The sequence below is a fragment of the Pholis gunnellus genome (assembly GCF_910591455.1).
Source record: "Pholis gunnellus genome assembly, chromosome: 1".
Taxonomy (NCBI): Eukaryota; Metazoa; Chordata; class Actinopteri; order Perciformes; family Pholidae; genus Pholis; species Pholis gunnellus.
Genome location: NC_136528.1, coordinates 10,999,615 through 11,024,851, shown reverse-complemented (window position 1 = coordinate 11,024,851; position 25,237 = coordinate 10,999,615). Strand labels below are relative to the sequence as shown.

The 25,237-nt window shown below is 43.6% G+C and overlaps 1 protein-coding gene across 2 annotated transcripts in view; it reads right to left on the bottom strand.

Annotated features, from left to right (window-relative positions):
• Positions 1–25,237, bottom strand: part of mpped2a (metallophosphoesterase domain containing 2a) — a 59,583-nt gene that overhangs the window by 6,814 nt on the left and 27,532 nt on the right. The gene's annotated exons all lie outside the window — the stretch shown is intronic.

Sequence of the window (25,237 nt, the reverse complement as noted above, 5' to 3'; positions counted from 1 at the left end):
CAAGTGCATTTGTTAACCTCCGCCAAGATTAATGACATCCCGGTCACATAAAGGAGAGATTGTTTCCTATGTGGCTGTGACACAGGTTTTATTATACTGTACTGCTGTGTGTGTGTGTGTGTGTGTAGTGGGCAGAGTGCACGTCCACCAGCATCTGAGTAGGATGTGAGTGTTGAACAGAATGTACTCTGCCAGTGTCTCAGTCTGTTCTCGGAGTGTGTGTATATGTAGACCAGCGTGTGTGTGTGTGTGTGTGTGTGTGTGTGTGTGTGTTCAGACTACATTCGGAGCCCAGTCTCGCCTTGACACTCGCCATCTGGAGAGCGTCGCTGTGGCAACAAAAGGAAAAGCGTCTTGAGGCGGGCACAGTGGGAAGTAAAACACGGTCAAGGAAAGTACGAGAAACGAAGAATAAAAAGGATGAAGGAGGTGACGATCAGAGAGGAAATAAAGATCAAGAGGAGGAGTAAACAACGAGGGAAGATAACGCGATCGTGTGTTTGTGGTACGATTGTGCGTCAACGTTGGAAGATGAGGTGTTTAAAACATCATCAAACCTTAACGAACACTGACTGTGAGAAACTATAATTACTCAAAATCCTGAAAGCTAGACCAAACACTGCATCAAAAGGACAAAAAGCCGGGAAACATCGTAATGGGGACATTTAACGACCCACCCCCTCAAAAGAAAAAGAGAGAAGGAATTAAACTGTGGTAACAGGTTAAAAAAATCTGCAGCCCGGGCCGCCCCCCCGAGGTGAAGCAGACAGAAGCCATTTAGCCCTTGTGTGCAGAACGTCGATATTCAATTAGGCCGCTGGACATCATTAGCACGGCGGCGCAGCGTCTCTCTGGGCGTGACACCGCTCTTAACCCTCTGCTCCCCCGAAATACCCTCTCTGGGTCCCTAGACACGAGGCTATGATACCCCCTAATAACACACACACACACGCACACACACACTCCTCTCATTACGCCTTTTAATCAGACTCCTCCCTCACTTACTGGATCATTTCAACAATTTTCTTACAGCTGACTGAATCAGCGGTTTCTCTGACAGTTTTGTGTCACAGACCCTGAAATCATCTTAATCCTTAAAGGGGCAGCGCAGTAATTAAATATATTTGATGGTCTTTTGTATTGTAATTGTACTGATATGATCATAAACATGTTATTGCTTTACCATTCTGTTTGTTTCCAAATTAATTGTTAAAAACAGTACAACGGAAACTTTTGCTACAACAGTTGATCAGAAAAATGTTTGTTCCAGCTTCTCCAGTGTGATGATTTTATACTTTTTGTCAGTTTTAAATAATTGTAAACTGAAGACCCTGGAGACTGTCATTTCATAGACCAAACAGTTGAATCAATGAAACCATAAAATAATCTCGTTTACTGACTTTACTGTTGAATCTTATCATATTGATCGTACATACAACCAATGTGTTTATGATTACATTGTTTACAAGAGCACAAAATGTCTCTATTCATAGTGCAGAGAAGAATTTATTGCAATGCGAGTTTCTATCTATCACGTTCATGTCACATTTTGTAACTAAATTATCAATTTGATAACTTTATGTGCGATTCTGCTAACATTTACCATATTGTGAATACGGTCGAGTCAACTTTATTCATAGAGCACCGAATCACAACAGGAGTGTTCGTATAGAGCAGGTCTGCACTCTTTAATTATGAGACCCAACACTTCCCCCCATGAGCGACGGGAAAACTCCCCCTTTGGTATTCTTGAGCTGCTTGATACTTTGTGATAAATTAAACACAGTAGTGATCATTTTGTTTGGGCTACAGATTCTCAATCCTGTTCTTTACTCTCCTTCTGACCTGCTGTTTATTCACCGACTGACTCTACAAATGCTTTTTATTCCTCTCTTTCTGCTCAGCAAGCTCAGGTCAACCGCTCTCTTCCTCCGTTTGTGCACCTGAACACACACACACACACACACACACACACACACACACACACACACACACACACACACACACACACACACACACACACACACACACACACACACACACCCCTTCATTTACCCTCTGCGGAGCAGACTGTTTACCAAACACGGTGCAGACACTCAGCCACCTCTGGTTGCGTCTCAGTCAACGTACACCTGAAGCCCAGCCGTGCAGAGAATCCAACAAACACTCAAGCTGGAGAGATGAGGCAGATACTGTCTGTCTGTGTAACGCCCACCTGTAAAGACCCGGACTGTGTTCATTTCTTGGGCCAAAAACTGAAAGAAGATTTACAAGAGTTACAAGCTTTAAAGACTTATGTTATACAGAAGGTCCTAAAATGTCTGCCTGTACCCGCTACAGGCTGCATGTTTAAGACTCAACAATATATTGAAGATTAAATGACTTAATGATCGCTAAGGTCAACAGTCTTAAAGTCTCGCCAGTTCGTACTGAGATGGCGCTAGAGGATATAAGTTCAGACTCTGAGGAGAATAAATGTGGTCAGTAAACTTCCTGACAGTCTGCCCATCAAGTCTAACTATTTCCTGTGAAAAGTAAAAAACTAAAATATGAGGATTCATCATTAAAAAGTTAATAAGCAGAGTAGATTTCAAGGAAATCCTGCAGCTTCTTCTAAACTTTCTTAAAATGTAAACTACTACACCACGTTTCTATAGTCTGCAGGAGAATAGTACAACACACACACACACACACACACACACCTCTGCAGGATGAGCACTGTGTACTGTTCTTGGTCGTGTTAAGAGCAGAGATTAGATCGAAACATGTCTCAGGTAAAGTATGATCCTCCACCCAAATCCCGGAGAACAGCTGCACCCTGGGATATCGGCCCCTACGCTGGACGAACAAGCTGCGCGGTGACCCGCCCAGAGATAACAGGAGAGAGGGGGAGAGTTGAGAGAGTGTGTGTGTGTGTGTGTGTAGGTCCAGCGATCCATCGTGTATGACCTCTGAGTCACAGCAGCCCCAGGGTCAGCGGGGGGAGGGGTCTAATTGATCAACCTGTCAGAACCAATGAGGAGGGCCATGTTAATGGGACTTTTATAAGCCCCGCGGGACGCACCACCTGACACTCAGAGCTGTATGAGTATGTGCAAAGCAGAAAGTACGCCCTGTGTGTGTGTGTGTGTGTGTGTGTGTGTGTGTGTGTGTGTATGTGTGTGTGTAATCCCAGAGCCCAGGTAGCCTTATTAAAAGGAGCCAAGTGGAGACTCTGGCTGGGTTTTGACAAATGGCCTCTCAACGCCAAGGCCACCGTTGCAAACTTTGGGGACGAGGTAGAAGGCGAAGTCGCAAGGGTGAAGGGGCCGTGTATGTATGAGTGTGTGTGTTTGTGTGCTCTGCCCCAGCACTAATAACCTGTGCCTAGTGACTGATGGAGTGTGGAATGGATTAATCTTGCTGCAGTCATGCTGCCAAACGCAGAGGCGCTGGAATGGATTAATCTTGCTGCAGTCATGCTGCCAAACGCAGAGGCGCTGAGGGTTAGCCACCAGACTTAGCTCGCTTAGGAAAGGCTACAACCATGGGGACGGGTTGGTTCTCTCTCTCTCTCTCTCTCTCTCTCTCTCTCTCTCTCTCTCTCTCTCTCTCTCTCTCTCTCTCTCTCTCTCTCTCTCTCTCTCTCTCTCTCTCTCTCTCTCTCTCTCTCTCTCTCTCTCTCTCACACACACACACACACACACACACACACACACACACACACACACACACACACACACACACACACACACACACACACACACACACACACACACACACACACACACACACACACACACACACACACACACACACACACACACACACACACACACACACACACACACACACACACACACACACACACACACACACACACACACACACACACACACACACACACACACACTCCCCAGGGTTGGTCTCCACGCTGAGATGCAGCCAGCTGCAGTTTGACCTGCAGGCCGCTAATGTAAAACAAACGCTGCATCAGCCAGCAGACGCTTCGCAGAAAACACAGCTGCTCTCAGCGACCCGGCAGCTTCCAGCGGTCCACTACATGCAGGTCTGAGTGCATGTGAAGACGGAGAGAGACGGGAGTGGAAGAAAGGGAAAAAATATATATATAGATATATAGGGAAGAGGAAAGGGCAAGTGCCCAACATTGTAGCAGGAAATCAAATGAGAGCAGGGATGTTCAGAGTGTATCCCCCTGCCATCATTACATCTAAGAGACTTCCTTTTTATATATCTCTCTCTCTTTCTCTCTCTCTCCCCTCTAATCCGCTGTATCTCCCGCTTCAGACATCAAAGTCATCTAAGGCTACAGTAACTGAAACTGCCTGTCTGGAAGTGTTACTCAGTGTGCACACATCTGCCCCGAGAACAATTTAAAACACAATATGTTTATCGTATTAGTGTCTGCAGCAGAGTGAGGGAGTTCACTGTGGCACCGAGGGAAGACATGACATGTTTGTAACCAAGATTTACCAAAATAATTATACAAAACATGCAACAAAGAAAAGAAGACATTTTCCACTAGGAGCATCACTCCTAGTTGTGATCTGTGACATTGAGCCGTGTGTGTGTGTGTGTGTGTGTGTATATTTTCTTTTTATCAGATTTTCTGATTAGTCAGAAACTGCTTTGAAATAAACTCCAGTGCAGCCGCAACAAATAATACCACTACTGCTTCACACGGACATTCAAGACATGCGGGTGCAAAGCTGCCTGTGGATGTGGCAGGTGGGCGTTCGGGCGGAGCAGTGAGGTGTTATGGGAACACGGATGTGTCTACATGCCAACATGGAATCCAAACACTTTGAAATATGGATATGGATCGTCGGGAGGCCAGGCAGGTCTGAGGAAACTGGAGACCAGACTAAGAGCGAGAGCTGACCTATTCAGAGAGCCTGTATGGGGGCAGGGGGCCGAGACCCATTCAACCTGCCCCGAGACGTAGGGACAAGGGTCCCATTACCCTCCTCTAGCCCCGACCTCCGTGAACTTGATCCTAGGGAACAATGTGAGAGGGGGGAGGGGTGGGGGAGTGAAGGGAGGCAGGTGGGAGGATAATATCTCTGGGAAATGAGCGAGCTTTCCTCAGTGACAATAACTGACAGGCATGGTTTAATTTCCCAGCTCTGCTCCCAAGGATCCAGGGCTGAAACGGGACGAGGTGATCTGAAAACCAAAATGAACGCACTCTGTTACGCAGGTGCGTCTTTCAGGTTGTTTTACAAAGCTGCACGCTCGCACTGCTTTTCTTCCTCAGCACAAAGACTAAAAGCTCCAGTTCATTGAAAAAAAATAAAAAAGCAAGAAAAAGCGGTTTGAACATTTCAAACTTTCATTTATGACATACAAAACTGAGAGAAGAGATGAAAGAACATCATCAAAAAGGACTATTGTGTGCTCTGGCCTCTGCGAGTTATTGTGCCGATACAGACTCGAGGTCTGCAGCGCTTCAGACACGAAGGACAAACAAAAATAAGACTTATTGAGATGCTTTGACATAAATTAGCCCAGAGAGGTGACATTAGAAGCTGCTGCATTCAGACTTTAAATCTTTGTTACTTTAATAAAAAGCCAGACTGTGTCCAAAATCATTCACTATTCAACACATGGTCCACTATTTCTCACAATACTCTGCAGTACATTGTTGCCTTTGTCACGTTAGCCTTCATTTAAAAAGATTTAACGATTTAGCAGCGCACTGCGATTACATTGTCGGACAGTTTGAAAAATATCATTCCACACTTCTTCCTCGTCAACACCTCGTGCCTACGTTACCCACAATTCATCTCCATCCCCAACAGTTCAGTCAGATTGCATCCAGTTTACATTACCTCCCTACACTTTACTCTTCTCTCAGGTGTCTGTGGTTCTGGTATAAATATTTGAGAGTTGGACGTCTGGTGATGAAGGTCTATGACTGAAAGGTTGAATTTTCAATCAACTTTGTGCTGCCAGTGTGAAGGATGCTCACGTCAGGATTTTTGGGGCCGATAACCGATCATGGGGGCTATTTGAAGCCATTTCTCCGCACCTGTCAATAACCAATTCTGCTCCTCTCCTGTGTGTGTGTGTGTGTGTGTGTGAGAGAGAAATTCCAGTCAAATATTATCGGTTTAGTGAGCTTGAAAGAAATTGACAGGCAAGCTGTAAAAATAGTGACATCCTTCTTTTCGGTTGAGTCTCCGTAACTTCGGGCTCCATCTCATGCTCGCCTGCTTTGGTTTCCGGAGGGCTGTAGCCTGCCGAGTAGTTGGAAGCTTCGTTAGCCCCTTTCACACAGAGACTCTGCAACACCGCTGTACAAAAGATCCTTCAAGCCGGCTTTTGCTTTTTCACACCGAACCAAATAATGGCGCTATAATGTGGCCCCAGTGTGTGATTTCAGATAGCACGCCGGTGCAAAATCAAAGAGCTGGCGAGAAAGCTTAAAGACTTAAAGAAACGTTTCAACTCAGAACGGATGCGTCGTCTGATCAGCTTTTCCAATCCCCCTTTATAGAGACCACCAATCACACTATTTAGAACGTATAGCGACTGATAACGATCGATCTGAGCCCACTTAGCAAGAGGGAAGGAATCATGAATGCACAGTCAAGAGGAGAGCGGGCCAAGCACAGTAGCATTTTATAGAAACAATTATCACAAAATATACAGTATAGTAGACTGCATGTATCCCACAATGCAATGTAAAAAGTAGTGAACAAATATTAGTCAATAACGAGCCCATTACTACGATCATCCTCCAAGAAACAACATCTAACAAACTTTGTGCTTTTGTTGGTAAGTTAAGATTTCATTCTCATCTAAATGCATTCATTTTAGAAGTTTTTATGCTATTAAAGATTAAAAGTTGCAAAGACATTTCCTGCCCCGACAATGGCGTGAGCCAGCACTCAGCAATCAATTAAGTTCCATTAGTTACTAGAATAGTCTTATTATATAAATATTTTATCACATAAAAGGTGCCCTGGTTCCTTTCTCCTCACAGCCTTCACACTAGCTTCGTCTTGTCACAGTCAGATGATTATGAAACTAACGTCATTAACAAAGCCCGCTTCAGGCTGTTCAATGACAGCGCTGCTTTGATTATATTGGTATTTGTCAGTGTGGAATAACTCTCCTCCTGAGGATTAAGAGAGAGAGGGCAGCAGGTTACCACAGATTCCTGTCAAAAGCCCGGCAGCACACCGCGCCTTGTCCCGACATGACAGGCCAACCAGTTATTGCCGGAGAGGTGAGAGGTCAAGGGGGGAGGACGAGGAGGGGGTGTGAAAGGCAACAGGAAGGGCCAAAGGGTCAAGCCAGTGCAGATACACGGCACTCTGTTCGCGGTCATTGTCTCGACCTTACAACCAGTGGATGCTAGCCGGGGCACGGAGACACAGTGGCAACAATAGGCACAGGAAAGCACACAAACTGGCATTGTTAGTCTCGTGGGTTTGTATACAAAGAGCCGGAACACAGACAGAACAAAACACACAAGGCTGAACAGGGCAGCCTGTACAAAGTGGATCAGGAGTTGTACAGACGCACCCATAGAGTCCAGCGAGGTCCAGGAAATGAAAAAGAAGCTCGATTATCAGCCGTAAACTTAACACAAGGTATGAGATTGTGGATTGTTCATTTATGCTCCTGTAGAAGTCCATGATATCAACCTTGTTTCAAGAATAACTGGTCAACGGTCGACACTACGACATAGCAACGTCACTGATTGTTTTAGCTCGCTGTTACCACAGAAATGTTTATTGCGCCTGCAAACGGCTGGTGAGGGTACGTGCTGCTCCCGGCTTTCAAAACGGACCAACGTGGCGGCTCTTTTGGAAACTTTATTTTATTTTACAAAAGTAGTCTAGCAGTCTATTGGTTTCAATGTTTTTCGGGAGATTCCAGATGCGTCGATTGTCATTTGCAATGGTTTATGGGATCAGTCGTTCCTTCGCTCCTAAAATAGTTACGCACACAGTCTTGGACCTTTGGCTTTTTTCCATTTTCCAATACATGTCGGTTCAGAATCAAATGTTTTATCGTCACAGTTCATCAAGGATTTTATGAAACATGAGTGGATCAAATCATCGGGAATTTCACTTGGGGAACTGTTCAAAAATACAAAGTTAATGAGAAATGCAATTCTTTTAGGGGAACATGGTTGACTGTTTCTTGCTAAAATCAACGGAGATGTAAGATTTGATGGTTGCAGCCCTTCAGCTATCAAACCGCCCAATAAGTCATTTCACCTCGCCATCAATTTGGTACATTCCTTTAAATATGTCCCCTAAATATAGCTTCCTATTGTTGGTTGTTTGCCTGACACCGATCACTGAATGGAGGTCACAGTTTGCCCACCTTCTTAATTCATGACCCCACATCCCTGCAGACACCTGGGTGTTCCTGCCACCCACATCGGGTGTCTAAATTCAGCTTGTGGAGATAAGCAGAGTCTCGTCCTTGCCACTGAAGCTTTGCAGAGGTCAGCAGGAAGGAAAGGAAGTGCTGCAGGACAACGTGAATGCTATCGCCGCCGAGCAGATACGAGTAGGTAGGCTGCCCTTCTGTTTATGGAGCTGTCGTTACCGCCGTGATTGATGGCTCGCTACAGACAATTCACATCTCCCTCACGGGCCACATAGTGTGGTGGGAGACGACGTGGGAGAACCAGAGGTGTGCGAGATTGTGCTGGAAAAACTGTTCCAGCTGTGTGAATGTTAAGTCCATTTTAAGTAGACAGATGTCCCACACTGGGAAATCTCATGTCATCAGTCCAATTAAATCAACTTTAAGTATAAACTCTGTCACTAGATCATTTTGCAAGTTTCAAATGAGGTGAACTTTAATCGTCTTGTTATCGAAATATTTCATGTACTTCAACTCCTCCATGACTGTTTTTGGCAAATTTAGCATCAATTCCTGATTATTCCCCTCATGTTTCTTGCCAACAACTACATTTTACAAGATTTTAAAACAGAACATTATAATTTACAATCACTCAATGAAATTGTTTACTGAATAGCGCTTAAACGCATCATAATGAAACAATGCATCCTCCGTTAGCTGTTAGCTCAACTATTTACCCAAGCAGGACTGCACTGCCCACTAAAAGCTAACGTTATCAGCTCTCTGCCCATTTCAACGCAGGTTTGTTGCTCACAACTTCACACAATCAGGGAAATGTTTATTAATCCTGCCAGAACGAAGGGACCGCGTCTAGTCACTCGAGCCCTGGTCCCTGATAAGATACCTGCACTACTGTAGAAGAATGAGTAACTTACCGCAACATTTTCATAATTTTGGCATCGACTTGTTACCAAAGTATTGGTTCTTGTGAGGTTCAACACTGGTGTTGATCTTGCTCTTTCCAGGTCATCCTAGAGGGATTGGTTGGGATCAGGGGTCTGAGCAGACCCGTCAAGTTTGCCCGGACAAAACTCTGAAAGCCATTTCTTTACAGCAGTGTCCCCACACACATGGTTTAATTATCTTCAGTGAGTATACACGAATATAATCATAACGTGATGTGCTATACTGTATAAAGAGGACCCAGCTTGAAGTGCGGACTGCTTTCAGAGGAAAAATAACAAAGAGTGAGCCTTTGCCTCAGCTTTTATTTCATTCCACTCAATCTTGAATCAATGTCGTCTTCCTTCTAAAACATGCAAGAAAACTCAGTGGAGCTTGCACTTCTTTTCTCTCCATCAAAAAAAAAACCCTTCAAGCACTTAGCATCTCTACTGTTATATCCAAGCTTGTTGTCATTGATGGTATTACTTATTCATCTGAGCTTCAGCTGTGCCAGCACTTAGGTTGGTGACCTTTCACACCAAACTCTGCAGAGAATAATCGGCGGGACAGTAAGGTACTCTTTGAGCTGAAATCTATGTTTAGGTAGAAGGTAAAAGGTGCAGCTAATGCAGGGATGCCACACCTCCGGCAACAGCAGCTGGGGACACTTCTTCTGCTTTTCAAATATTTATCCCCTCATAGCGTGAGACACAGCGTGGGACAGAAAGCAAGATGAGACCTGCCGGGTCCAGGATCTGCCAGTGTACACACACATAGACACCAGGACCAACAGAGCAAACAAAAAAAAAACAAACAGATGGGAAGATTCAGATGTCAGAGACATACACCACGACCGACAGTGTTGATAATGATGAAAACCCCACCGCTGTGCGTCTGCTGAAAGAGCAGTCGGGAGTTTTTAGCATCTTCTCTGCTGAATGAGCTGGTAGCCTGAGGTCGGGTTCAGGGGGAGAGCAGGGGACCGTCTGCTGACTGATCGCCTTTACTCCCCGGCTGGTTGCTGCGCCATCTTGGGCACCCTTCCAGGGGATTGTGATTGCATTTCATCGCCTCGAGCAGCCACCTCATGTCATGAATCCCTCCTCATGTCGCAGACATCTGGTTAGCTCTGGGCTCTTCTAGACTCCCCTGTGCTGGATCGTTTGATTAAGCCTGCATCGCTCCTAATCATACTCAACCCCCCCCCCCCCCACACCTGCATCCTAACTGCCTCAAAGTCCCATGACAACTGCATTTTGAGTATTGCTCCTTTAATTTGACACATTAGTTCAAACAGAAAGTCCGGGTGAGACGGAAAGCAACTGAAAACAGTCACAAGAAACAACTGTGTGTTTTTCAAATATCTATTTGTATTTAAGTGAATATGAATAATAATAACGAGTATTATTATAATATATACACTAAATAATATGAATATATTCAGGCTGTGCAAATCATTGAATTTCAAATACAAATTTGGCTTCCAACAATTACGAAATCAAGATAATCAACATAAAGCGATTATTGTGCGACGCTCTCGTTTTGTCTTGTGTTGTAAATCCTTTACAGCGGTGCCGTCCGCTCAAAGGGACAGGGAGGGCGCTGGCTGGCCTTCGTTCGACAATGTGTTTGATTAAATTGTTTATTAGAGCACAACATTGTTTAAAAGAGCACAAAGTTCGTACTTCATGTTGATTTAAAATGTAGGCTACAACCTTTACCGTAATCATGTTAAATTATCGAGCAGCTCTAGAAGACATCATTCAGGTAAAGGTAGTGAATCAGCTCTTCTCCCTGCACCTCATCTGCCAAGTTATTTCCATGTTATTTCTAAGGTGCTTTGTTTTATTTCAACTTGTACGAACACATTTTGGCATAAAATATATAGCCGCAGGTAGAATCAATTGATGACACGTCCCCAAACAACGTAGAATGAACTCATTCGCACTTGGCTTGCCTGCTAAATCCCGAGCAGCATGGAATCTATTACCACTTGCTCACCTGCCCCATCGCTAAGCTATTCCTTATCAAGGTGACCAACCTGCGGAGCCATTAGCTGCGATGCTATTCATTTCCTGTTGGTTATGCCATTAACGGGCGACGTGGCATTAATTCTGCAGGTACAAGGAACGTGACCCCGTTTCAGAGATGTTGATGTGAGCCGGTGGCGCACCACCAACACACTGCTGCCGTGTGCTTAACGGGCCTCAAAGGGAAAAGAGACTTTCTGTGTGTTTACACAGTGGCATCTCTGAGCTGGTATTAATAATAGAGCCACTTAGCATTCAGAGGCACTGGTCTCAGCCACGCTGTTTGTTTCACAGGTCATTAAATTTATGCCGCAGCCCTAATGTTCATTACAGCAGCAAACTGGCCAGGGGTCTGTAACACTCGCTCACTGTCTTTAATCCCCCGCTGTATTCCTAACTCCGGCTTTCTTTCATCCCTCGCTCACATCTCAGTCCGTTTGCTTGACAACAATCTTTTCCTGGTTTAATTAAAAAGGATTGCGCCAGTGTTTCCATGTTTCTTCTGTGGATTTTCCCCCTGTTTTGACTAAGTTATTCAAAAAAGTACTAATGTTTTCTGAACATCCTTCACTGGTGTGGTTCTTTGACCTGTGAAAGATGTAGCTGCTGCACAAATATGTTGCTGTGAGGCCAATTCTGCATGTTTCACCTTCGTAGGCGATGCGGGCGAGAGGAAGCTGATCCCCGCTCTGGCTTAACGGCTGGTAATGCCACTTCCACTGTGAACTAACCAAAGTCACCGTGCTGCAAGCTAACAGAGGCTGGAGGTCAAAATGATGGACAAAAGACACACACAATGTGAAAACTCATTAAGGGCTTTTAGAGAGACCGGAAAATAGCAGGGATATATGTTAGGGATGCACCGATTTATTTGGCCAAACATCGCTATCTGTTGATGTTTGCCTTGTTGACGGACATCTTTTTATCGGTAATCAAGAGGGCATTTGCCAATGGCAGTGGCCAATGTTTAACCGCTGTGAAGCATTGATTTTGCGGCGGCTAATATTTGCAGACTCGGACAACAGTAACCAGCTGCTGACTCGGAGAAGAAGCCATTGGCTGGACACGACTGTGGCTTGAAGACGGGCGCCGTGCAGCCACTAGTCCACTCGTTAAGCGATCGCAGATGGCGTTGTTACCACGGCTAAAAGATTTAAATAAACTGTGCTAAAATGGGTCATCAAACTTAATATACCTGGGTGGCCCGCCCAAGTAGAGTCTATGTGTTGGACACACTGCTTAAGTATCTAATCAAACTTAGAATAAATGTATGTTTCTGGCTTTGTAAATACTGAAACATTCTTCTCATTGAGCAGGCAGTACAGCAGCTAAAAAGGCTTTTGATGCAAAGCACCTTTTCATGTTAAAAAAGTTTATATTAAAGATTGTTTCGAAAATGTGTGTGATTGAATTTGTGTTCATTCAAAGACAGTATAATGAAATGCTGAATGACTTTAAAACATCTCAATTAATTATTTTTATGATGCATTTGTTTCCCACAAAGGGAGAATAAACAGCAAACAAAATAAAAAGCAATCGGCCCAGAATTTCACAATCTGTGCATCCCTAATTATATAAGCTGACAAAGACACTTATAGAAAAGAGTTTTTGAGACCTCTATACTCTTCTATTCTTTGCCTCTAATCAGGCGCTTCAGCAGAAAAACATCAATGTTAACCATCACACAACACAAAAACATGAACACGCTGCCGCCGGGCAAAAGATGCAAAACAACAGTCCCGACTGGGGGGGAGGGGTGGGCAGATTTAGTGCGCGGACCAGGTGGGGGGCACGTTTTACACGCACACACGCTGTAAATCAACACTGCGTAAACTCACGTTGCAACCACAAACCGCAGCCTGGTCCCACGGGCTCCCACCGCCCACCAACCCCCTTCATTATTCCTTAATGCGATTCCTTAAAAAACAAAACAAAGCCACACAGTCCTGCAGGAGAAAACACTTTAAGGAGCGAGCAAACACTCGGTTTAATCAAATTAATCCTCTTGGAAATGTTGCGCACTTTGAAGGCCGACTGTAAAACCAACAGCAGCTGAACCGCAGAGAATAACAGAAACGATTCCTTGCAGGAAGAACTTTTGTGGGTCAGATACTGACTGTTAATGCGAACAGTTACATTCCCTAACCTACATTCCCAGACTAACTTTACATCAAGGATCCAAGCTTGAAATAGAAAATACACAGGGACTGCACCACCTTTTTATAGGGTTTGCATATTTCTCATCCTTTCCGAACCAATATTTCTACATTTATTCGTCACAAAACAAAGATATGAACGCACTGGATTTCCTAGTAACGCACGACAAGCAACCTTCTTTGAATCACATGTGTCTAAACCGCAATGGATGGTTGACGTTGGAAGCACAGCTGACTAAACCGTTGGCAAGAACCCAAACCAAACCTGACCCAAAGCCTGAAGCTAAGGGCTCTTATCTGCAGAGGCAGACTGGACGCAGTCTAAAATGCATTCAGTGCAACACTAAAATGAAGACAAGGGTCTGGTGTACTTCATCGTGATGGATGAGACGCTGCAGTAAAGAGTGAAACACCAGCAAATCAACAGCGGCGATGTCATAGCTCCGACTGTAGCCTTGTTAAGGTGCGCAAGATGCAAAGAAGCAAAATCGATTTTGTGACATTCTTGTTATTTTTTTCGTCTTTATTGTTGGATCCCTTGTGGTACATGACAGAAAAAAAACCTCAGAGTAGGAAGCGTGGGGATTGAATTCATTCGTGAGCATCAAACGTTGAGACGATCATCACCCGAGGCCGACCACCCAGCCGGACCAAACACCGTTGAAAGCAGTCCGTCTCCCTCATTTGCAGTCAATAAAAGCTAAGAATGCCAAAAGATGAAATATAGATAAAAGGTATGACACACACCTTATATTCTATGAAAAGTTTTTTTTTGTGTGTTGTGTTTCTTATTCAACACATTTTACAACAAAATTGAAAAGTAGAATTGTTTAAAACTAAATCTCACCCTGTGTGTGTGTGTGTGTGTGTGTGTGTGTGTGTGTGTGTGTGTGTGTGTGTGTGTGTGTGTGTGTGTGTGTGTGTGTGTGTGTGTGTGTGTGTGTGTGTGTGTGTGTGTGTGTGTGTGTGTGTGTGTGTGTGTGTGTCTTTGAATGCGTACGTTGTCCCTTCTGCGCGGTCCGTCCTGAATCTGAGCGTTCGGCGGATGAGAGGCTCTGCAGAGCTTCAAGTCGTGTGACCCTCTAATTAATGCCGACGCTGCCACTGAAGCCCGCCAGCCTCTGGGTCAGAGGTCACCACGCAACCACTGACACAAGCAGGTAGCCACTGTGAAACGCTCTGAAAGCCTCCCCTCCTCCACCTCCTTAACCTGTCCTCCCCCACTAGTCCCTGCTTCTCCCTTTTCTATCTCCAATCCCTCTCCCAGGGAAAAAGAAAACACACCCGCCTCCACACATTTATCCACTCAATGACATGGGAGCGAAAGAATAGAGACGGAATAGAAAAGGAGGAAAGAGGGAGGGGAGGAAGAGGAAAGGCTTTTCAGCAGAACATCTATAGGAAACTGCCACTTCAGAGCCCTTTCAGCGCGATGAAAGAGCAGGGACGCCGCTTCGGAGGCGCAAGGTCATCAACCGAGGGCCAAACATGTCACGGGAAAAATAAATACTGTAGGTGGAGAGGTGAACTTCCCTGTGTAGCTCTCTCATATGAATGATCATATCTGTTCACCAGAACTAAAGGCATGCTGTTGAACTTTGCGTGTCCATTCTTTTAAAGCAGGTATTCGAGGATGTTGGTGTTGAGTTAGTGGGAGCAAGTGTGCTGAAGAAAGCCATTCATCACGCTCGAAAAAAAGAGAAAACGGTGTCAACCCGAGTGTAAAGGAGTCCCTTGTTGTATTTGATCAAGCACAAGTGAGCCAGAGCTTGTAAACAGAAGTCACATGGACTCAGAGGTCTCTTGTTATAGCTGCATGTCGACCCCGGAGGTCAGACACTGTGGGCTGCAAAGGAGGCAGCGTCACATGGTCCCCCTCCTCCTCCTCCTCCTCCTCCTCCTCCTCCTCGCCCAGAAACCTTCTTTGAGGTTGTTTCCGAGAGTTGATTTGGTTTACATGCTCACTCCTGACATACTGCACCGCTGCTCTTTTTCTTGTGGTTTATTTGATATGGACAAAGACAAAACAGACACTGACAAACTGAGCACACAATTACGATGTATTATATCAGATGTGAGGCTTCTGTTGACTTGAAACACCCGCGTAGAAAATACACTCAAATTTAAGTTCTAGAGATGAGTGAAAACGACCAAATTGGCGTCTACATGTATCATTTGTGATGACATGCAGTCAAAAAAAATTAATTATCTTCATAAACAAGACCAGTAATCTGACCAGAAATTCAAGGAAGTGTAAAACATAAAATTTTTTAAATGTACATAACCTTTTACTTTGCTATAGTGCTTATTTGCATAACATACAATTCAAATGATTATGAAATTAAAGATTGTATCATATTCGTGTATATATCATCAAATCTTGGCATAAGTAGTTTTAATTATGTATAAGCTGCTTAGAGCTAGTGTTAGGAAGTTAAACGGGTCATAATTCCCTACAGTTTTTATTGCTGTGAAAACTTCTCCTTCGAACAACAGTATATATTCAAGTTTCTCACCAAAAACTACATTTTACAAGATTTGATCACATTCATAACTATAGTTTACCTTTTCCTAATTCTCATTTTTACTGAATAGCGCCTGAACGCATCATAACGTAATACAATGGAACCTCCTCACGTTAGCGGTTAGCTCCGGTGAGGCTAACGTTACTGGCTCTCCTGCCGAATTCAACAGAGTATTTTTTTTTGTTGACAATGAAGCATCATGAGGCTACCGACAACGAGAAAGCATTGATGCCAATCTGTGATCCGCATAAATCACAGATCAACTATGATCCGTTACACCACTACATTCAGACGGTACCAAAAAATAAGTACGGAGGTACAACACACAGCCCTATTAGTGAGAATCTGGCAGATTTATCTTCGTTCTGTGAAAGATCAGTGAAGAGAGAGAAAAGACTTGGAAGCTTACAAAATATAAATGGCAGGAAACCCGTCAACATGTCTCGGTTCAGACTGGAACTGAAATTAGCTGAAGGTGAGATGCATTTCCTTTTAGCCCGGCGTTAAGAGTCTCGCTGCTGCAGACGGATGTGTGTTTCTCACACGTGTGAGGAAAATCTAAGGGCTTCCAGATAAAAGATGGAAACCATATTAGGTGAAAAGAGCCAGGAGACTCACAGAGTAAAATAATATTCAATAAAAGAAATAGCCCGTATCTCAAGATGTCTTTCTTGCTTTTTTTTAATGCACATTTTATATATTCATTAGATTCCATAAGTTTGGAGAGCACACTGACTCTGTCTCCTCATCAAAGGGACGAAGGCATCGACATCTCAGACAGCGTCAACCGAGCTGTCTCGCACACACACGCACACACACACACACACACACACTGCAGCGATTACCTTCCAGCCGGCGGCTCTGTGTGTGTATTGTAACCACAGTCTGTCCACACACCGTCCGGGACAACACACAGATCTGACCTCTGAGCAGCGCCAACAGTCTGCTACACAACTAGAGAGCAGAAACACCAGCGGCTGAAACACAGCTGTCTCTCTCCATTATTCACAGAGCGCTCAGTTTTTGGCTTACATCACATTAAAAAGGCGGGAAAACCTCTCAAGAGCCTGTGTTGCTGACAAGACTCAAAGTTATTCGTCATCTTTTAATAATACTGAGAGACGAGCGGAAGGTCAAAGTGACGACGCTGACTGTGACTCTTGCCTATTAATTTTCTTTTCTTTTTTAAAATGTCTTATACACCGCCACAGTGAAAAAAGACAAATGGCTCCAACGGAAGATATACTTCACACTTCCAATCCAAAATAACAATCAATACCGTCCAACATCCTGATGTCTGGAGATGGTTCCAGATCAATAGCGAGCTAAATGACTAATCGTTCTTTTATTGGTGTCAGGAAAATGTCAACACAATTCTCAAAGAGCCTTGATCTATAATGAAGAAAAAGGGGATTTGAAATGGAGCGGAACAAAGCAAAGGAGGACTTTTCCCTGCTGGAAGTTTATTTTTATTTTCTTGTGCAGGAAAAATATTATGACCACGATGTAAGATGAAAAAGAACGTCTTTTTTCTTTCAGTTAAATCGCTTTATTTTCATAATAACGGCACCTTTACTTTACAAAAACTTGATTTGGACCGCATTGAAAACCAAACAAAATCATGTTTCTAGCTAAACAACAACAACTACTACTACTTGTCGAGAGTTAACGGCAGACTCTTAAGGTGCGTTCACACCAAACGCGGCACGAATTATTCACGCGAGTAGATTAGATTAGACTTCTGCATTGAGTCTTGTGTTGTGGCCTGGATCCAGAGCAGCATTTTGGCTACGTCAGCTCTCTTCCCGGCCCGACAGTGTTTGATGGAGCTGCCGGCCGTCGTGTGGCAGGACCTCTGGCTGCCCGGCCGGTGACTGATGCACACGAGGCCACGGAGGAGAGCTTTATTAAACGACGGCGAGGACCCATCACTCTCCCTCTGACATATTGGGGGCTCACCTTGAGGTGGGGGTGGGGGAGATTTACTCAGTCTGTATTAACACCTCTGTGACGACGTACCGTGTGTGTTTGTTGGTTTCCAGTATGTTGCATGTAATGTGTGTGTGTGTGTGTGTGTGTTTAGTGCTTATGTGCCTGTGTGTGTGTGTGCGCAGAGTTATTTAGCAGGGAGCGCTGTGCACGGTGTGCTGTGATAAATCCATCACTTAACCCTCTCATTCACTCCTTTAACACACACACACACATAAACAAAACACACATGCTACACCTGCAGACCTTGACAGCCTGCAAGAACAAACACACACCTCCTCCACCTCCTCCTCCTCCTCCTCCTCCTCCTCGCCTTCATCACCAGCTGAAGGAGGCTCCATACAGTCTGAACCTCCCCACATCCTACTGCCTGCAGCTGCACCAGCACCCATGGGTGCATAAAGCAGTGCCAACAACAACAGCAGCAGCAGCAATACACACACACATACACACATACACACACACACGCACACACACACGCACACACACGCGCACACACAGCAGTAGCGTCCACAGCAATCCGGGCCCGTTAACAGATGCTGGACGATTTCTATTTTACGCTCCATTAAGTAAAGGTGTCACATTTTAACATCAATAAATCATTATCTCATTAATTCTGAAACATTACTGAAATTAATGTGACACGGCTGTCGACTGAAAACATTTCATTTTCAAAAAGGTTTTTTAGAAGAACTGCTTTTGTTGTAGTTTATTTAGAAACCGGTTTCATGTGTTTATCTGATACATTATGAAAGTGTTGCCTTTGGAACAAAAGGTCCTCAGAAAGGGATAAAGAAAAACATTGATTCGGTTAAAAATCTGCATTTCCTTATCTCTTTGTTATTTCTTATCTACCTAATGACTCCTGAATGAATAGGCGATTTTTAATAGGCATATTTAAAACAAACAATTACTGTTTGCCTGGATTTCAGTGGGAATTAGACTCCGACAGTGTTTTTCTTCATCAGCAGCGATAGACTGTATGAAGTGAGTTCATCTCCGACCCCCCCAGCAGCTACTCTGCTTCCAAAGACTCAGCGGGGGGACGGGGGGACGGGGGGACGGGGGGACGGGGGGACGGGGACGGGGGGGGGACAGTTTGCACGCTTTAGTCGGTGTGCTTGGCTAACTGCTAATGGAACTACCAGAACATATACAGCCAAGTGTGGGTTGTATTCATTCAATCACACCATTCAGTGTTCGTAGCACACACACACACACCAGGTGGAGATCTGGGCCCAGTGCACGTTTCTTGTTTATGTTTGTTTTATGTTGGTCACATTTGGGGCTGCAACTAAAAATGATCTATTAATCAATTGATTGTTTTCTTTATAAAATGTCCCAGAGCCCCGGTTAATGTCTTCAGATCACTTATCAGCCCAAAACCCAAACCATTTTCAGCTTACTATCATAAACAGCAAAGAGAAGCAGCAAATGCTCATATTTGAGGGAAAATTTGGCATTTTTGCTTGAAAACTGTAGCTAATCTAAAACAAAGCTTTCTATAAGAGTTAAGAGATCTAAGACATTATCTATGCAGTCTCTGACTGTCAATGACGGCACAAGTGTTCATCCAAAACTTTTAAACTATTTTAGTAACTAAAATAAATATCCCTGCAGGGTTTAATTTTCTAATTATTAAGTCAGAATTCTTTGTAAAACTGGAGCGGCGAATGCGTATTTAGAAATAAAGAAGAACTCTTTTCATTCTGTACATAAGTTTCACCAAACAAACTCTCTGCAGAGTGAAACAAACGAGGGCAGAGCGACCATGAAGCCCTTGACTTCCTGGTGACGGACATTTGTCAGGGCCCATTGCCTCATCGGAGGCAACACTGCCATGTGCTCACACTCAGGCAGAGAAAACAGCGTGTGTGTGTGTGTGTGTGTGTGTGTGTGTGTGTGTGTGTGTGTGTGTGTGTGTGGCAGACTGCCAACACAAACTGACAAGAGGCTGGCGCCGGCAAAGAGGTGACTTAAGGGTGATTAAGCTAAAAGCAGCCGACACAAATGTCAGACAAATGAAAACAACACAGAGTTAAAGATGTTTGTATTCATATTCAGTTGAGTTAAAGAGTCTATGCTCGGTCCAAATATACTAAAGTTTTCAATAGATACACAGTCGTATAGGAACGTTTTTGCCAAATACATTTAAGACCAAATTTGGGATCCAAGAAACTTAACAGGTGGAATACATACAGGGAAACTCACTTGTGCATGCAAATCTATTCAAGACAAAAGTTATAAAAGTTTCATTAGTAACCTTGTTATCAAATAAAGTCTGCATCAGATCTGTGAATATTTATTAAGTCCAGTTAGAGAAGAAGGCAGATTACACACTTTCCTTTACGCTACTGAACAGACTGGAAGGTTACGATACACTGCGGTAAATGTGGATCACATCAAAAGGTCCAAATAAAGTTAATCCTGCGTTTGTTTGTTCTTGGTTTCTGCTTATTTTCTTTCAGTCTAATTTATTCTGCAGTTTTGTTGTTTAGTTTATAATGAGGACCCGTCTTGTTACGGTCAGATGAGAGATCGTGTTTATACATCTATAGCAAAAATATTTTAATAAACTGTTAATTAAAAGAATATTTTTCAAAGTGCATTTTCCCAGGAGGGTAAACCTGCATGTGTGTGTGTGTGTGTGTGTGTATGCGTGCGTTCAACTAAAGGCCACTTAGAGAGAGAGAGAATAAGAGACAAAGAGAGAGAGAGAGAGAGAGAGAGAGATGGAGAGGGGGAGGGGGAGGGGGAGGGGGAGAGATTAGCATTAGTGAGGTCCAACACTGATGTTGGGTGAAAAGGTCTGGCTTGTTACGGTTCATCCCCAAGGTGTTGGATGAGGTTGAGGTCCAGCTGTGTGCAGACCGCTGACCTAGCTTCATGCACGGGGGGGATCAACACGCTGAAGCAGGAAAGGATCTCCCCAGAATGAAGCATACTATTGTCTAAGATGTGATTCTATGCTTTAGCATTAAGATTGTCCTGGACTAGAACGAAGCCTTAGAACAAAAGTAAAAGTCTGCAGACCGGGCGGGGAGTCCATATACTTATGGCCACACAACGTAGACAGAGAGACAGACGGATGGGGAGGAAAACAAAGCTCACGGATCTCTGCCCTCCTCATAATGAAAACAACCGAGGCTAAACATGATGCTGATATTCAAACACCACCAATGTGCATCGCTCCCTCTCCCTCTGTCGCGCACGCCGGCACACACCTGACCTTTACAGTGAGAAATGAATAAAACCAAATTCTGCAAATGACAAATTTGCATTTGGCCCTGCAGGTTTTCCCCAAGGTGAAATTCAGAGAGTCAAATGAGGGCAGTCGGATTTAATCTGCTGCCTCTGGGAGGCACACACACACACACACACACACACACACACACACACACACACACACACACACACACACACACACACACACACACACACACACACACACACACACACACACACACACACACACACACACACACACACACACACACACACACACACACACACACAAGCCAAGCAAACATTGATTGCCATTTAATTCGCTAACAGGAACCAAAGTAAGTACTGTGAAGAAAAGCGAGGATGAATTGACCGGAAATGAGAAGCGAGGCATTGCATCCGTGTGAAAGGAGAGAAGTGGAAAGAAGAAATGAAAGGAGGAAGGGACCTGAGAAGAAGGGAGGAGACAGAGGAGGAGGAGAGAGAGGAGGGCTTCGGCTGGGAGGATCAACAGCAACAGTTTGACCTACGACCCGGGAGTTAAGTTGCGGTCAAGTCCAGAATCACAAAACAGGTTTAATCCCCACAGACCGCTTCTCCTCCCTGCTCTCCCTCTCTGTTCTGAATCAGTCAGCAGAGCTTAAAGCAGCAGGATTCCTCACATATCTGTGAGCGGACACAGAGGTCACTGCTTCTATTATTGATGTCTGAGCAGAGTCTCTGTGAGAGATCATTTGTTCTTAACGATCAATTTCCTTAAAGTTTAAACTGAAGACTAGTCGACTAATCACAAACTCAGAAAACAGTCAACAATGAGCACATTTTAATCTATAAAGGTTAAACATCGGCAGAAAAAAAATGTATGAAATCACATTTTTTAACGACTTCAATAATTTAGGAACGCGCCTCACAAACCCGGTGTGTGGTGTAATATTTGATGAAGTCATAGTTTGGAATTGCTTATGCCATTTGTAACTTAGCGTGTTAGTTCGACTCAACGAGCTAGGTGGCGTTAGCCTGGTTCGTAGATTCACTGCGCGCTAGGTCGCTAGCTTTAGTCTGGAGCAAAAGCGCTAGCCGGCCAGCTAGCTACGAGTTTCAGAGTAACGATTGCCGATCCAGTCTGGCTGCTGAACACGGACGGTTTTTCGGAAAGGGAGGCGGTGTCGGAAGTGAGTCGGGAGTGGCTGATGAGTGGAAACAGCTGAGACGGCATATGCCAATATGTAATTCAGATGATGTCCTCAGGACTCCGCATTAAGGGATTCTCTTTAATTAGAGAATTAATAATTAGAGGAAACAAACAAAAGAAGCAAATAATCACATTGGGGTAAATGATTGGGATCGTTTGGGGCGGATAACCGATTACTCTGCATTAGTGTGTGTTGTGTCTGAAGACCTGGTCGCACCAGCATTTAAACGGCTCTCTCTATTCTTCTCCTATACGGAATGAAATGATATACAGCCTGAAAACTAAATGCTGGCAGAAAGTAAACAGAAAATAGAGAGAAAGGAAATATTATGTTTGTATAAAATCTGAAGTAATTTAAGTGATTAACCCAAAAGGTGTCAAGACTGGAACAGAGCTCAACTTTCTTTCCACATTTACAAAAGGGCAAGAAATAGAAATTCATATCCTGCAATAAAGCAGTAGATTAAAGACAGGTGATTAAAAAGCAGATTAATAATTATATTAAATGGGTCTAAAGTTCAGAGAAAAGGACTCACAGTTTTACTTTGCCCCTAAAACACTGTTGCCTGGAGCAGAAAGAGTTAACGATGTGAATGAATTCCCAAACTGTGCAGCTCCTGGAGACCTTCAGCTCCTCCTGAAGGAGGCTTGATTGACAAGGTGCAGAAGCCTGCACTGTGTGTGTGTGTGTGTGTGTGTGTGTGTGTGTGTGTGTGTGTGTGTGTGTGTGTGTGTGTGTGTGTGTGTGTGTGTGTGTGAGTGTGTGAGAAGAGGAGGTTTAGGTATTCGGTCTGTTGAGCATCTGTCATTAAACGGCGTGAGTTGTGTGTCTTTCATGCTACACTGCTTTCACTCCGAGCAGGAGTGAAAAGGGTCAGAAGAGAGTTTTACTCAAAATGTTTAGAACACAGAACCACGATCATTATCATAAAAACGTCTCCTCGAGTGATTTGTTCAACAAAGAAAAGGTACGGCTACCATCAAAAACACTTCTGCATAAACAGTCACGCACATGCGCAGTAGTGTTTTAAATAGTAAGATTTAAGAGAAGATTAACAATGGATTGATAGATGAGACTTGTTAAACCTGGCCCTAAACCGGGTGAGTAACCGATTAACAGGTTAAGTATTTCTTATAATGAAAGTGATCTGCTGATCATTCATTTCACCTATTTAATCTTTAATAAAAGCTCAAGGATATTTTCCGAGTATTTAATTTATTAAAGACATTAGCGTTCATGCTTCAGTCTTTTTGTTTTGTTTTCAAGAATCTGAATGAGCGCAGACTAAATCCAATTCATCTGGATGTGGAAATAGTAAAAAAATTACAGAAATTAAAAAAAAATTCCTTTCAGCTTCTTCACATATAAAAAGCAATCTGTAGCAAATTAGAGAGTTTTATTTTGGGAGGAAAGGAGAAGCGTAACATATCTTTGATGCATGGTGCTCATTTCATTTCTCACTTTACTGAAATAGTGTCTGAAGCAAAGGACAACTGTAATCTACAGCCAACTATCGTCATTAACGTGATAACAAATCATTCTTACCACCATCTTTAATTACGGGGTTTTTAGATCAATTTAATCTCTGAATACATTTCTTTGTGGCAATAAACCCACAGCCAGAGGAGCCCTCACATTTACAACATCTGGGGCAATTCTCCCCTCAACACTGAAGATTTTTTTATAGATACTCTAGTGAGATTAATTAACTGAGGCAACATGTTGGACACATATTTGAGGAACCAAAAAGCTGTGTGTGTGTGTGTGTGTGTGTGTGTGTGTGTGTGTGTGTGTGTGTGTGTGTGTGTGTGTGTGTGTGTGAGAGAAACGTTAAAATCCACCTCGATCCCTGAAGAGGAGTTCAGAACAGGCTTTACTTATAAGTTTTAGAAGATAAAAAGTTGAGACAATCTGCGTGGGAAAGTAGAGATTTTCACTGATGGTGTGAAAGCATGTTTGGTTTGCGTGTGCTCCTTTAGGCCTAATGCGAGTACGGCAGACCCAGATGTGTCCAAAACACTTTTAGGAAACACGTATTGAATTGACTGAACGGTTCCTCGGTGGTTTATCCAAACATTTCCGCTGTGAGTGGCCGCATGCTGAACGGACTCTCTGCTGCAGATAATTATTAAATGGAATATGTTTGAAAAGTGCTGCAGCGGAATATCCTTTTAATATCTGTAAGACCTTTATATGATGGATTGATAAAAGAAATGGTGGGAGCAGCGATAGAAAGAAGTGTGTAGTATTATCAGTCAATCAGAGCAGGATGTTTCCTTCCATGGTGTACAGAGGACAACCTGCAGGCTCATTGTGTGTGAACTGCCGTCACCTGCTGCTTCTCCGCGATGTCCAAGAGGAAACTTCACAGTCCTGCTCGCTCTCGTGCTAGAAATCTGACTAATTGATCCAGAAGTTAATGTGTTTGGCAAAATCACGAATCATTAATTATTTTAGTGGATTCCAACAGAGGAGCTGTGAAGGAAGCATTAAAGTTGCTACTCTTTTGTGATAAATGCAGAGTGGATTATGGATTCAAAAAGAAAGCAAACTGCTTTTTTAGAACTGAAACAAGCTAAAAACTAAAACTAGTTAACATCCTTTTGATGGTATTTTGTTTGTCGTTGACATTTGTCAGTTTTAGAGACAGAGGTGGGACAAAATGTAATGACTTCTGGTTGGTAAACCTGAAATGATCAATTTTAGTTTGAAAAATGTAATGACTAAAAGACTCTAAAACTTCAGACGAGGGATGCATGATATATATCTCGCCTCAGAAATTATAGGATGATAACACAAAGCCAAATTGTTTTCATTGACGTGACAAGTGCAACATCAGACAG